Source organism: Tachypleus tridentatus, chromosome 4, assembly GCF_004210375.1.
Source record: "Tachypleus tridentatus isolate NWPU-2018 chromosome 4, ASM421037v1, whole genome shotgun sequence".
Taxonomy (NCBI): Eukaryota; Metazoa; Arthropoda; class Merostomata; order Xiphosura; family Limulidae; genus Tachypleus; species Tachypleus tridentatus.
The window spans coordinates 83,612,362-83,626,191 of NC_134828.1; the positions used below are offsets into that span (position 1 = coordinate 83,612,362).

Sequence of the window (13,830 nt, forward strand, 5' to 3'; positions counted from 1 at the left end):
CTGATAGTAAATATGTTAGTTTATTAAAACCTTACAATCTTAGGTAAGTTTACTTCATTTTGTCCAGTTACAGTGTCCAGTTTAAAAAGACACAGATGGATAGATTCAATAACTAATCTATTCGAAAGAATATTCAAATAAGAAACATTTTTCCCTATATTTGTCAGAACTATATGCCAAAATATTCATTCTTTTTCTAGAAAATCAGCATTTTGTAGTATATATATCTCTCTTAGTTGTCTTCTAAAAATTACAAGCTCATCTTAATATTCATCTAAGTTTCCTTCGATTTCTGCGAACGTATCAAAAACCTTTTAACTTCGTTAGTCAGTTGAAGCGGTTAGAAAATAATATTAATTACTAGTTATTCCGACAGATGGCAATATAGATATCATATAAAACTTGTCAAATGCAGTATAGATTTTTTAATGAATAATAAATTCTTAAATAATGTTCTAAACCTCTGTAGAAACAGAAGTAATTGCATATATTTATGTGTTCTTATATGTGTAAACATGAAAAGTAATAAAGAACTTATGGTAAATAAAATAGCGATATTATAAAAGTATTTTTTTTTTCTGAAATCTAGCGTTTTACCGCTTCGTTTATAGATGGCGGTATACACTCTGAAGTACGTTGTTACCTCAATTCGTCCAACGAGGCAACTTTGTATACTTTTAAAGTGGGAGAATTGTTACTAACGTTCAACAGTTGTTTTCACACAACTTAGTGTCTCTCGAGAAAATTACTTTCACATTGTGTAACTGCAAACAGAAGTGTAAGTTTTATCTTTCATTTGTAAAACTTCGAGAGTATTTTTGATTAGTGTCTTTCTTCATTTAATCAAAACATTAAACTTTTCATTTTTGGCATAATGATAGAGATTCAATTTTGAAGCAACGAGTTGGGTATACCATTTTTAACTAACTCAGTAACTTCTGGATCTTACAAGTTCTAGTACTCGTAGACGTAGCAGCAAAAACTATTGCAGAACTAGTGCTTTTAAGTTCTAACTACTGTTCTAAGTACTGGTTAGCATAACTAGCAAATGTTTTATATAAACACTATGGTCGATATTATAAGAAATAACATTTTATACTAACAGAAAGTGGTGGATAGTTGGTTTTTAGTGTTTATTTATATTAGGACAGTTTCTTTATTGTTAAGCACAATGCTACGCGATGGGCTATTTGTGTAGTGCCCACCACAAGTATCAGATCCCGAATTTTAGCGTTTAAACTCCATAGACTGGTAGAAATAGTACTTAGTAGTAATGCTAAGACTATACTTAATTGTTCTACAATATAATTAGTAATCATTTAATACTAATAAAGATGAAAAATTCCTTCCTGCTGGATAATTAGTTTATAATATTTCATTTATCATCTAGTTTGTTACTGTTTCAGATAAAGTTATTTTATAGTCCTTGCGCCTAACATGCGGCCCGGCATGACCAGGTGGTTTCAGCGCTTGAATCGTAATATGAGGGTCGTGGGTTCAAATCCTTCTCACACTAAACATGCTCGCCCTTTCAGCCGTAGGGACGTTATAAAGTTCCAGTCAATCCCACTATTCTTTGGTAAAAGAGTAGCCCAAGAGTTGGCGGTGGTTAGTGATGACTAACTGCCTTCCCTCTAGTCTTACACTGCTAAATTAAAGAAGGCTAGCGCAGATAGCCCTCGTGTAGCTTTGTGCGAAGTCAAAAAAACAAACAAATCTAATACGAAATAATTGCAGCACTCTAATCACCAAAACGTTTAGACAGTAAAATTAGAGAAGCAGTAACGCAATTAAAAAGAAAAAGAAACAAGAAAAAAATGTTTATTGTCATTCAGAAAAATCTTAGTTTTGTTTAGGTTATTAAGTCTAAATAAATAATTTTCTCTGTATATTCGATTTCGTTTGTAGTTTTTTGTTGAGCCTCGTTATCTGGTTTTAAAATATTTCACCGCTGAAGGTTATTTCATGTAATTTACACAAACCTCTCTTCAGCTAATGCACCACTTTTCCTGTACTGATTTGTTTCTTTGGGCGATCTGCGCTCAACCCACCGCAGGTATAAGCAGTGGCGAATTTAAGGCTGTTTGGGCCCAGGTGCTAATAATTATTTGTGGGCCCTACATCCCATGTAATTTTACACGGAATAAAATTATCTATGGGCTGGGCTCCCTCTAGCCCCTACCTAAATACGTCACTGGGTCTAAGCCCTCGTATTCTCCGCTGAGCCCCGGAGAGCTTCTATACTGATTAGTAGCAGCTTTTCCTCATTCCACTTACATTTTGTGAGTCCGACTTTCGAACTACTGTAACAAAATACTGATACAGTATTTTATATTGTACAGCAAAATGTTTTTAGTAGCACTTGGTGAGTCTGTTTTGTTGTTGTTCTCTTATTCTTGTTATTATTCTTAGTATTTGTGGTGTATTTCTGTGAACATAGGAAGGAAAAAACAAAGTATACACTGTCTGTCGGGATAACCACAGCTCGGAATACAATCGAATACAGATTTCTTCTTGATATTCCTATCACTCATAATCAATCCGAATACAGACTTTCAAGATACTTTTAGCTCGAAAGTAAAAGCCTAACAAAGAACATCCCGATATACAGGCATTTGAGATTCCTGTAACTTGGAAGTAAACTTCGTGTTCTGACCCTCATGAAAGTCACTGAGTTCGTAGGAATAATCTGAATATTTTAAAAGGTTGTGAGTGAAGGTTTTATCTCCTTTTCAGTTTATTTCACTCAGTTAAGTAATAGTATGTCCTAAAACAATGAAATGCCAAAAATAATTCATATTAGAAAACTACATAAAAGCCTATGTACACATAAAAATCGCTAATTTTTAAGTGATAGGCGAGAAAAAAGGCAGCTACGCAACAACATCCACCGCCAACTTTTGGGCTACTCTTGTGAGGTTGAATAGTTGAATTTAACCGTCGCTTTTATACCCCCACACACACATACGCGCGAGCCTAAACTACATAGTACTTTTTCGGATAGGGGACTTAAACCTTAAATCTTGTTATTCATACACCCCTGCACACTAATCACTAATTAATATCCAGCCTAAAGCTCTACTGATATTGAGTATAGGTTCTGAAGAATGTATGTGTACTAGATATACTGCCGCAGGGTACCAGAAAGTGTTTTGTGTCGAGAGTATAAAATCAAACTAAGAGTAATAAATATTTTCATTTCTTGCTTTTGAGGTTCACATGTCATGCTGTGTTGTAGCCTACAGAGTGCATGATTCTTCTTTAGATTCATGGCATGCGCACGTTCTACTGACATCACGACAGTACAAATTGCAACGTTAAGCGTTCTTTATGTGACCTCATTTTAGTGTCTACTGACGCACTGACAGACAGCACACTACTGTACAGTGGTGGGAGGGGTAAAGCAGATGCCCCATCAAAGCGCCTTCAACTCCTTTTCGGGAAAACCTATTGGTGAAAAGATATCTTGTCTTTTAGTGTATTATATTTATAGTTTGAGCTTTTTATTCTTAAACGTTAAGATGCACTTAAGAAGACCTCTTTATTCTTCAGAAAACTGCAAAAAATATTTTTCTAGAAAACATTATCTAACTACAAGTCCAACAGCAAACAGTTTGCAGTACCTATACATTAAGCGTGTTAAAATCTGAGGGTCGCGAGTTCGCATTCCCGTCGCGCCAAACATGCTTGCCCTTTCAGCCGTGGGGTCGTTATAAAGTGACGGTCAATTTTACTATTCGTTGGTAAAAGAGTAGCCCAAGAGTTGGCGGTGGGTGGTGATGACTAGCTGCCTTTCCTCTAGTCTTACACTGCTAAATTAGGGACGGCTAGCACAGATAGCCCTGGAGTAGCTTTGTGCGAAATTCAAAAAACAAACAAACTAACCTATACATTTGTCGTCTAGGGAACATTGGTTGGCTGACTGGATTGTTAGGAGGCCATTAAATGTTTGTACGTGCGTAAATGAAAATGCTCATAAAATGTACTGTGTGTATTTACATGTGCCTTTTCGACTATGACCAACGTACTTTTTATCGGACTTACTTTTATTGTTAGCTTAAAATCTTTGAAGGAAATGGTCCAGCGCTACTGAAATATCACACGACGTAGATAACAAGTCACGTAAACCTAATTTACAAGGCAAAATGCCTTCCCTTCGCATTACCTCTACTTCTGAATTGTACCTGATCCAGATCCATAAAGAACGTGTTTATCTCCTTTAACTATTGTGTGAACGAAACTGATAAAAACCCGCCAGAATGTAAGTGTCATGAAAGCCACTAATGACCTCGAAGGTTAATATTTGAAGGCCTTGTTTCTTAGAAAACCACCGTTTTGCGCTTTAATTAGGAAGATAATATGTGCTGAAGATTGATAGTAATCTCAGTTCTATTTAAAAGATTTTGCAGTTACAATGTTTAAAACTTACGATATAGCTTCATCTCTTGTTCATCAAAAGCTACAACGCAAGTTTTAATTGTAATTTTCAAGATAGTGACTATTTTTCCAAATAAGTATTCAAAGGGTAAGAAAATAATTTTGAGGTTTTTGAAATTCGGGAAGGATTTTGTGTCATGCAAAAGGGTTTACAATGGGAAGGAAAATTAGATGAGAAGAGAAATATGGCGAAACTGTATTATAAATACGGTACTGTTTATAGTTGAAATGGGCCACATTTGCAGATGAACAATACAAATTAAAATCTCAAACACATTGTAAACATCATAGAAACAAACTTTTATAAGCACTTTACAGACATTGTTAAGTAGTACATAATCCAACTGCAGAGTAACAAATAAAAATTCACAAAACCACAGTTTGTTCACCCTGACTATTTGACTGTTTGACTAACGTTATTTAGAAGATATATCTCTCTTGTTTCCACTTTATGCAAATCTAAATGCACGTGATTGAATTAAGCTTCCTTGGTTAAAAGCAGTTAACTTAAATTTTAGTTATAATCTTGGTAACAGCAAATGATAACAATAATCTATTTGCAATAGTATTAACAAGCTAACAGCATTTTAGTAGCCATATTCTGTGAGTTGGAGTACGCTCTGTGAGTTGCCAAGTAACGACCTGCCCTCATATCACATATTGGTACACCATTACTTATGCGCACGTGCTACATGATCAGCCTGCAGCTGTATCAGCTAGATACAAAGACGTGAATTACATAGATTTTCTAAATCTAGGCTTTAACTCAGATCTTATCTTTAAAAACAAGACTTTCGGTTTTATGTGTCTGACTCAAGGGTTCTGTAATCGACAAAGCAATTCTTTCACAGTATTTGTTGCCTACGACTGTCGAAGTCTGACATAGCTTTGTTCGAGTGCCATGGACTTAAACCAAAAAAAAAAAAATGATAAGCCTATGTAATTTACCTTTGCATTGTTTCTGAACTAAGTGTGACCTTTTGAGATCGAAGATTGTACTTGAAACATTGTATTTTTAATATGCCTTTCAAGGAAACAAAACCAGAGTAAAGGAGGAAATCTTATGTTGATAATCTTTGTCCACTGGAAGAGAGCATTACTGCAGCAATAGATTGTTTGTTTGTTTGTTTGTTTTGAATTTCGCACAAAGCTACTCAAGGGCTATCTGTGCTAGCCGTCCCTAATTTAGCAGTGTAAGACTAGAGAAAAGGCAGCTAGTCATCACCACCCACCGCCAACTCTTGGGCTACTCTTTTACCAACGAATAGTGGAATTGACCGTAACATTATAACGCCCCTACGGCTAAAAGGGCGAGCATGTTTGGCGCGACGGGGATGCGAACCCACGACCCTCAGATTACGAGTCGCACGCCTTAACACGCTGCAGTAATAGAGATAAGGTTAAAAACAGCAATTCTGAATATGCAAAAGAAATCTTAGCCATTAATTCAGCCTAAGAAAAGGCCGATGTCCTGGCTAAATGGAAGAAAACTAAACAGACATGAAGGCCCAATCCTTCTTGAGACTTAGCACCAACAAAAGCCACAAGAAAGATAGGCTTAGAACACGTTCACTCTCGAAACATAATACTAAAAAAGTAAGCTACGAGATAAGTGTAAAAAAAATGTAAATAGAAATATATGAACTAGGAATGGGAACACTAAAAATAAGGAAACAATATACGAATGGGCGGGATAACATTACAACGCTTGGTGGTTTTGAGATCATGCAACCTGAAAGTGAAGTGGCCATCATTCCGCCCCTTCCTACTTTTAGTTTTATCAGTAGCTAGTCCTTTAAAATTTTCAAAAATCATTAGTTTTGATACTATTCTGTTGGCACACCCTTTACCAATCAGGTAGCTATAATGTCCTCCATGAGATCAAACACCCACACTTATAATGTCATACATTTCTCTAGAGTCACATGATCTGATTACATACATATGTCTTTATGTGGTTGCTGAAACAAAGTTTGCAACAGAGAATTTTAGCTGTAAACATCTTTTATTTAGTTTGAACGATTACCAAGGTACAAAAAACCACATAAGGGTGATGTGAAAACCACATAAGGGTGAAGTGATGTCCACACCCACTTACAGGTTGAACTGTGTGAAAAACCACATAAGGGTGAAGTGTTGAAATACTTTCACCTTTCTGGTACTCATCTTCCCACCTCCTGAATTGTTTTAGGGTGTATCATTAATCACTTACAGGTTGAATTTTGTCGCTGACGTCGCGCTACGGTGACGTTGTTGGTGACCAGTCATACATTGTGAAAAAATTAAAAAATCATTTTAGGGGTCTTAACTGAGTATAAGTGGGAAAATTGATTATTTGGTAGAATATTTACCCAACATTTTAAAGGTATTTTCTTTTAAAAAAATCAGTATTTGCACTTACTAAATATTTGGTTCGGCTTTGTGTGTGTGTGTGTGTGTGTTTGTAATTAAGCCCCATGCTGTCTATCTGTGCTCTGCCTACCTCGGGTATCGAAACGCGGTTTCTAGCGTTGTAAGTCCGCAGTCTGTCACTGAGTGATTTGGTCAGGCCTAGGGTTGACTATTGTAGATAGCTCTCGAACAACGTTGAAGTAAATGTTCAACAAACACACAAGTTATATATGAATCTTATATATATATAAAAATATAATACTTTCTACAACTTGGTATGCGTTTTGTTCATTTAAAGGTATCGTACTTGTAATTTAATGTTTAACTATCATCGATGTTCATCTTGTAATAAGTCAAGACAAGATTCAAAACTCCACACTTAAGCATTCTTGATCAATTTTTTCCTGCTTTTGCAGGATTGAGATCCCAACGTAACAGTGTATAGTTGTAGTTTTGTATATAGCTAGTATTTTTTGTAGGATTTTTAGGATCGCGTTCATTATTCGCTTTGATTTTTATTCGGCCTGCTGCGCACAATCCTAAGTTCAAGTAAATATAACAAATGTATTTGCAGAGTCCATGGATCTTTAATTAAACTGTCAGTGTAAATATTAGTCTACATAAACTTTACAGACTACTTAAAATAAGGGGAAAAGACGCACAGAAAACTCAACATATGACTCCTAACGTCGTCAATGTCAAGACTATACTGTGTTAACTCTGTGAAAGTTTTTTCTTTCAGTATTCGACTTACACTTTAAAGAGTAGGTTTGAGTATCAGACTGTTGTGAAACTATGGTTATACTTTGTATTTATGGTTTGTGTGACTGCTACACTAAAAAAGAGATTTCTATTTAATACATCAGTTTTGACACTAATTTTTTTAATGTGGTTAGAAGGTAGTCAAATTACAATTATCTAAATAATTGCACTGAGTACATCTTTATTTGTTTATTGAAAATTTCTCGGATCAAACTCTTTCATATAGGATTATTTCGTAATCTATCATGAGTGTAAGTTTTTCGTGCTCGATGGTCACAGTAAAGCTATAATTTGGTTACTTAATGTTGCTCATTCCAGTACACAAATCTGATGTATGTGTGTGTGTTGTTTTTTTTAGCAAAGCCACATCAGGCTATCTGCTGAGTTCACCGAGGGGAATCGAACCAAATCTGGTAGATATATTTAAGCTGTTAAAGTAAACTATAAAATAGTGTTTGTTAGCTTTGAATAAGATTACTTCGAATACAAGTTTTAGTCACAAGACACTCGAGAAAGACACGTGCTTCATGGCCTGGTCCAACACGTGTACTTAGAGACGCTATGCTCATAGCCAGCGTCAGTACCTTGTTCACTTACAGACACTATGATCAGTGTCGTTGTAATGAGAATTTATGTTTTCAATACTCTTGCGTCCGATGCGAAACTTACAGCTTGCAAACTGCCTCTGTATCACGATAATGTATATGTAAATAACGTAATAAACTATGTCATTGCTGCTATTTGATACCGTCATTTACTTTTATATACATATGTACCTCATATAATATATATATATATACACATGTACTTCATATAATATATGTATATACACACATGTACCTCATATAATATATGTATATATACACACACACAAAACGAAAATAATAAGATGTATAAAGTATTTAAAAAGGGTAAACAAACCACTTTAAATCCTGTTTGTTTTCTATAGTTCTAGGAATAAGTCAAACATACGTGAAATTTAGAGGTTAAGTTACAAAGATACAACACATAGATCTCTACAAGTTTTGAAAACTAATCTTTCTAAAGTTTTTTTGATGCACCTAATACACGACTCGAGTGGTATCCTGTAAGTTCTGTTTGTAGTTAATCAAAACTCTACACAATGAGCTATATGTACTCTGCCAACTGGAGGTATCAAAGCCCGATTTTTAAAGTTATAAGCCCTTTGACTTACCGCTGAGCTATTGGGGGCTGTAAGTTATGAAAACTAACCTTCCTACTGTGCTTTTGATGTATAAGTTAAATCGAACGCATTTCTGTAAGTTTAGGAGATGGTAACTCGTATCTAGGCTTTGGTATTGGTTTAATTTGTTGTTGCTCTAAATTGTGAAACAAACATGTAATATCAGTATGTTATAGTTGAAATGTTCCTCAGAAGATATTTATATATTTTCACATCTGACTTATAATTTTCTCGCGTGATAATTTTAATTATTACGATTATATCTTCTTTCTTTTAATGTTTTAAATCACTATCCAGCATGTACACTGTAAGGCAAGACTATGTGATGCATGTTTGTTTAGAAGACTTATTTAAGCACTTTTCACGACAGTTGGCGTGATTGCAGTAGTGATATGAAATAGACTCGGATCAGCTATGCGATTCTTCATGATGGTTTGAGTTATAAATATCCTCTTCAACAGTGCCTGGGAGGGGGTACTTAAATAGCTTAGGCACAATATCACCTCTCTAGAAAGCAATTTGACTAGCAAATTTAAACATTATTATCTAAAAAAGATATTAATTTTTTGTACAAATGGGACACGTAAAATAAAACAAACGATGGACGATTTGCTTGTATCTTGATAAATATGACATTTTTGTTGTGTAAATAAAATACGACAGAGCATGACTTGAGTAATAATGCGGTTTCACTATTAAATGTGCGACTCGAATAATATTAAAAATGTCTTAGAATTTGAAGATGTACATTCAACATAGCGATATATATGACTTAAATATAACTTTTAGTTGCATACATGGATTACAGCGAAATGTGCCTTGAATATCACTATTTATTGCATCTAATATAGTATGACGGGTATCTTAACATACCGTTGTATAAAGAACTTGTATATCATTATGTTGACCAATTATCGAAGTGGAGTGTAAGGCTTAATGTTCATAGAAATACAAAAACATAGAAAAATTAACTTTAGAACTGCATTTCCTATGTTTATTTCTATTAAATATATTTAGTTTTATTTCTGTTTTGTGTATATTGATCATAGATATCACTGACACGACTTAAGCTGGAAAAGTTTTTTCGCCAGTCATAGAAATAATTATTTATACCTGTCTTAAGCTATTTTCTAACCTATATTAAACAAAGTGATAGGTCGGGTATAACCTTCCTGGATATTTTTGCACAGACTGATAATCTGTGGATTCATGGTTCACGTCCTGATTCCACAAAAACACGTTCTGCACTTTGAGGCCGTGGCCAAATCTTATAAGTTGGTTGTCCAAGTTGTGATTGTTTGTTTGTTTTTCTTATAGCAAAGCCACATAGGGCTATCTGCTCAGCCCACCGAGGGGAATTGAACCCCTGATTTTAGCGTTGTAAATCCGGAGACATACCGCTGTACTAGCGGGGAGCTGTTGTGATTGATTACTGTTGACTTGTAGTTTCCCCTGTACCCTGTTGGTTCGAAAGTAAACTACTGTAAGAAAATTACACTGGTCTAGTTTGATGCGAAATTTTAATCCAAATCAACAAAAGATACAGCGATTTATATATCAGATATCTGGATCTTTTCAGAGAACTCGCATGGACGTATTGCGAGTAGTTGTTTCTTCCCACGGTTTTTTAAGAGATTAGATTGAATAAACTTACTTTTATAGACAAGAAGAAATCAAACATTCGTTTCACACACATCTTATGCAAGCTTTTTTTCTCCTTCGTGGAATAATATTCATACTTTAGTGTTTTAAACAACAAATTAAATGTTATGCAGTGAATGGAAAATCTTAACTTCCAAAAACATGTACCATTTACACCGTTGACCAACTTTGGTAGAAGATGTTTATATCAGCTAATACACGAAGTTGATAATATATATCAATATTCTAGATAAATCATTGTAATATATGTGACGAGATGCTGCTTGAAAATCGGGCGCGATTAGTGTGTTTTTAGACTCATATCATGGAATTAACATGAAAATTAGAAATATATTTCTCGTTATTTGGCCCGGCATGACTAGCGCAGGTAGCCCTCGAGTAGCTTTGCGCGAAATTCAAAACAAACCAAACTCACGTTATTTATTATTGGTTAGTTTTCCACTTCAGTATTAGTAGCTTTAGGCCATAGAACATGAGCCAGTAATATATTCTACCGTGATTAAGAAAAATTTTAATAAATATTTTGAGGCATATGCTTTAAAATATTACACCTATTTATTTAAATCGCTTTACTGACCGAGATTCAATGTTCATATTTTCAATATTTTGAAGTTTATTAAAACATCGTGTCAGCCTTGTTTACTGACACACAGGCGTTGAAGGTTGAAGAGGGGTTAAAAAAAAAAGAATGAAATGGATTTTATCTAATAAACAAATCACGTGACTTGCGTTGTAGAAGTATATACTTATATGTAAATTATACTCGACGCCATGGCAGTTCAAAGCTCAAGGTCGACCGTCTACGAAACGTGTATGTGTGTGTATATAAAGTGCCATATAAGCGAACAATGGATGTGGTGTTACCGGTTTCTCAACTAAATAGTATACCAAAGTTATAAAATTAACAAAAGTTCATATCGTAGTTATTACATAATTTTCTTGGTACACATTTTTGGGAAAAAATCGTCTACATATATATTTTTTCGGTTGTTTTGCACTATTGGCACACTGTGAACATTAACTGAATATAATATATATATATAGGCGTTTAGTTATGAACGTGGTTAAAGTAAGAGGGATTTTCAAAGTATTATTAGTTCGAAACGAATATTTTGCGGCTGGCTTGGTCAGGTGGTTAGGGACACTCGACTCGCAACTTCAGAATTCGGGTTTCAAACCGTACACCCTTTCAGTCGTGTGGACATCATATAATAATTTTACTTTTAATTCCACTATTTTTTGGTAAATAAAATTTGCGGTGGGTAGTAATCAGTAGTTGCCTTCCCTCTAATCTTGCACTGCTAAATTAGGGATGGCTAGTGCAGATAGCCCTTGTAGCTTTGCGCGAAATTAAAAATAGCAAACAATTATTTTGCTAGAATTACATTCATATTTTATATGTGATTAGATGTAGTTTGTTGATCTATTGGAACTGCAATTAATTTGTGAATTATTTGCACTCTTTCTTTTATTCAAAACGCATCTGATTTTCGTTGATTTTCACTGCAAAAATTACTTTTCGATGAAATACGATGAATTCCGAACTGGTCTCGAATACGATCAAATGACATGTTGATTTTTTCACGGGGAAGGGGCTGAAAAATTATGCGGCAAAAACAAAATAAATTTGTATTTCTGTATTGCTTATTTATCAATGTATTTCGATAAAAATACAAACACATATTTGAACTGACGTTATATGGCTCAGTTCGGTTTGTTAATAATTACACGTATTTGGCTGTTTACTAAGCTTTGCTTTCTGTTTTATACAGAAATATATTCCCTTCAGTGTTTAAGATCACTTTTTCACTACGTTTTCCAATTCATATTTCTACTTTTACAGCCTGCTTGTAAAATTTAAGTTTGCCTGAGTCCACTCTGTCACATTATAACTATCAAATGAGAAGTTGTTCAGTGAATCTGTAACCCCAAAACTGTTTTTATACGGGGCATAAATCTTCAAAAATTCAAACACAAAAAAATTTTAAGGTAGTATACCTATAAGCTATTCTTACATCTTCTAATTTAGCCAATTTGTTTTCTCTACGTTACTAAGTTGTTGGGACGTTTTTAACGACCTTATTACTTGGCTCCGGAATAGAGCTTTCTTTTCCGAACTAGAATGGTTACAGACAACAGCAACAGATTGGTCCGCCTTTGTGTCGTCTCCAACTGATCACAGTAGCGTAACTGTGCGTCGGGACGCACGTTTTTGTAGGCGTAAAGTTGAGTTCGTAGCGAATATAACAAAGTAGAAACGATACAAAAGTAGGGGAACGCGGACCTCAGTATGTGTTTGTAATCTTGCAAGTGGAGGGTCACTGCACTCGTTTATGTATAATGGGTAAACTAATTCTACTGTATGACTGCTTGTAATAATAGTGTTCTATTCTACTACTTACAAAGGTTTTAAAGACTGATCTTTATAACTATTGTTTTCTTTTTAATTTCTTCCATTTTTCTTGTGTAAAATAGACACTTTCCTTTTTATTACTTTCCTAGTTTTATTTGCAACATGAACAGAAGCAATAAGAATTATGGTACTATACAAACATTATAAGTTTTGTTTTTCTAAAATAGCATGTAATGTTTAATAAAGCGGCTTTTTTAGCATAGGATATTTTTTTTCCTTCAGTCTGTTTTTGTTGTTTGCGCTTAATTGATATGATTTTTTGTATTTCTATTATTATCACATTTATTCTGATTTACCTTTAATATTTGCATATTTTGTCATCACTACTTTGTTTCAGTGCGTTGTTATTACATTATTATACTGTGGTAATGTTAATATTGAATAACATGTTGATTTATTATTCTTAAGATTCAGTACATTGTTACAATGTACATTACGTTTCAAAATTTCTTTTAATTGCCAGTAATCCTAAATAGCCTGTTAATTTTCGTAGATAACAGTTTTCTAATTCTTGATATCAAGGAACGCACTTTGAAGCCATTTTAACTTGGTGATCACCTAAACAGGTTCAAACATTCTTACTCGTGTTTTGAATAAAAGTTTTTTTATACCCACATCACCTGTCACTGCTATTGTTATATAATTGTTATGCATCACTTTTTTTTCTAGTTTCTTGATACCTTTAGAGACAGCTAAAGGATCAAAGAAATAAAGTGGATCATAAGTGATCAAATATGACCACAGTTCCTGAAAAGCTCCTGGAACCACTGGAGGGAGGAAAGATCCGAGAAAAACTGCGTGCAACCTGTATGTCACGTTCCAGGAAAACTGAAGATGATCAAAAACGAGGACCTCTTGTGAGTTTTAAAAAAGTAAACGTAGTTGTCTCTAATATTATAAAAGTTTAATGAACATTAATTCCTTCTGTTATACTGTGGTAACCAGTTAAACCTTGAAACAT

General features: G+C 34.3%; 1 pseudogene across 1 annotated transcript in view; it reads left to right on the forward strand.

Moving 5' to 3' along the window:
* Positions 1-650: 650 nt before the first annotated feature.
* The window catches only part of LOC143249581 (mitogen-activated protein kinase kinase kinase 1-like), a 79,420-nt pseudogene continuing 66,240 nt past the window's right edge, over positions 651-13,830 (forward strand). The window contains exons 1-3 of the transcript XR_013027842.1: positions 651-778; positions 7,949-8,003; positions 13,539-13,741. The product of XR_013027842.1 is annotated as a mitogen-activated protein kinase kinase kinase 1-like (transcript). The remainder of the gene's footprint in view (positions 779-7,948; positions 8,004-13,538; positions 13,742-13,830) is intronic.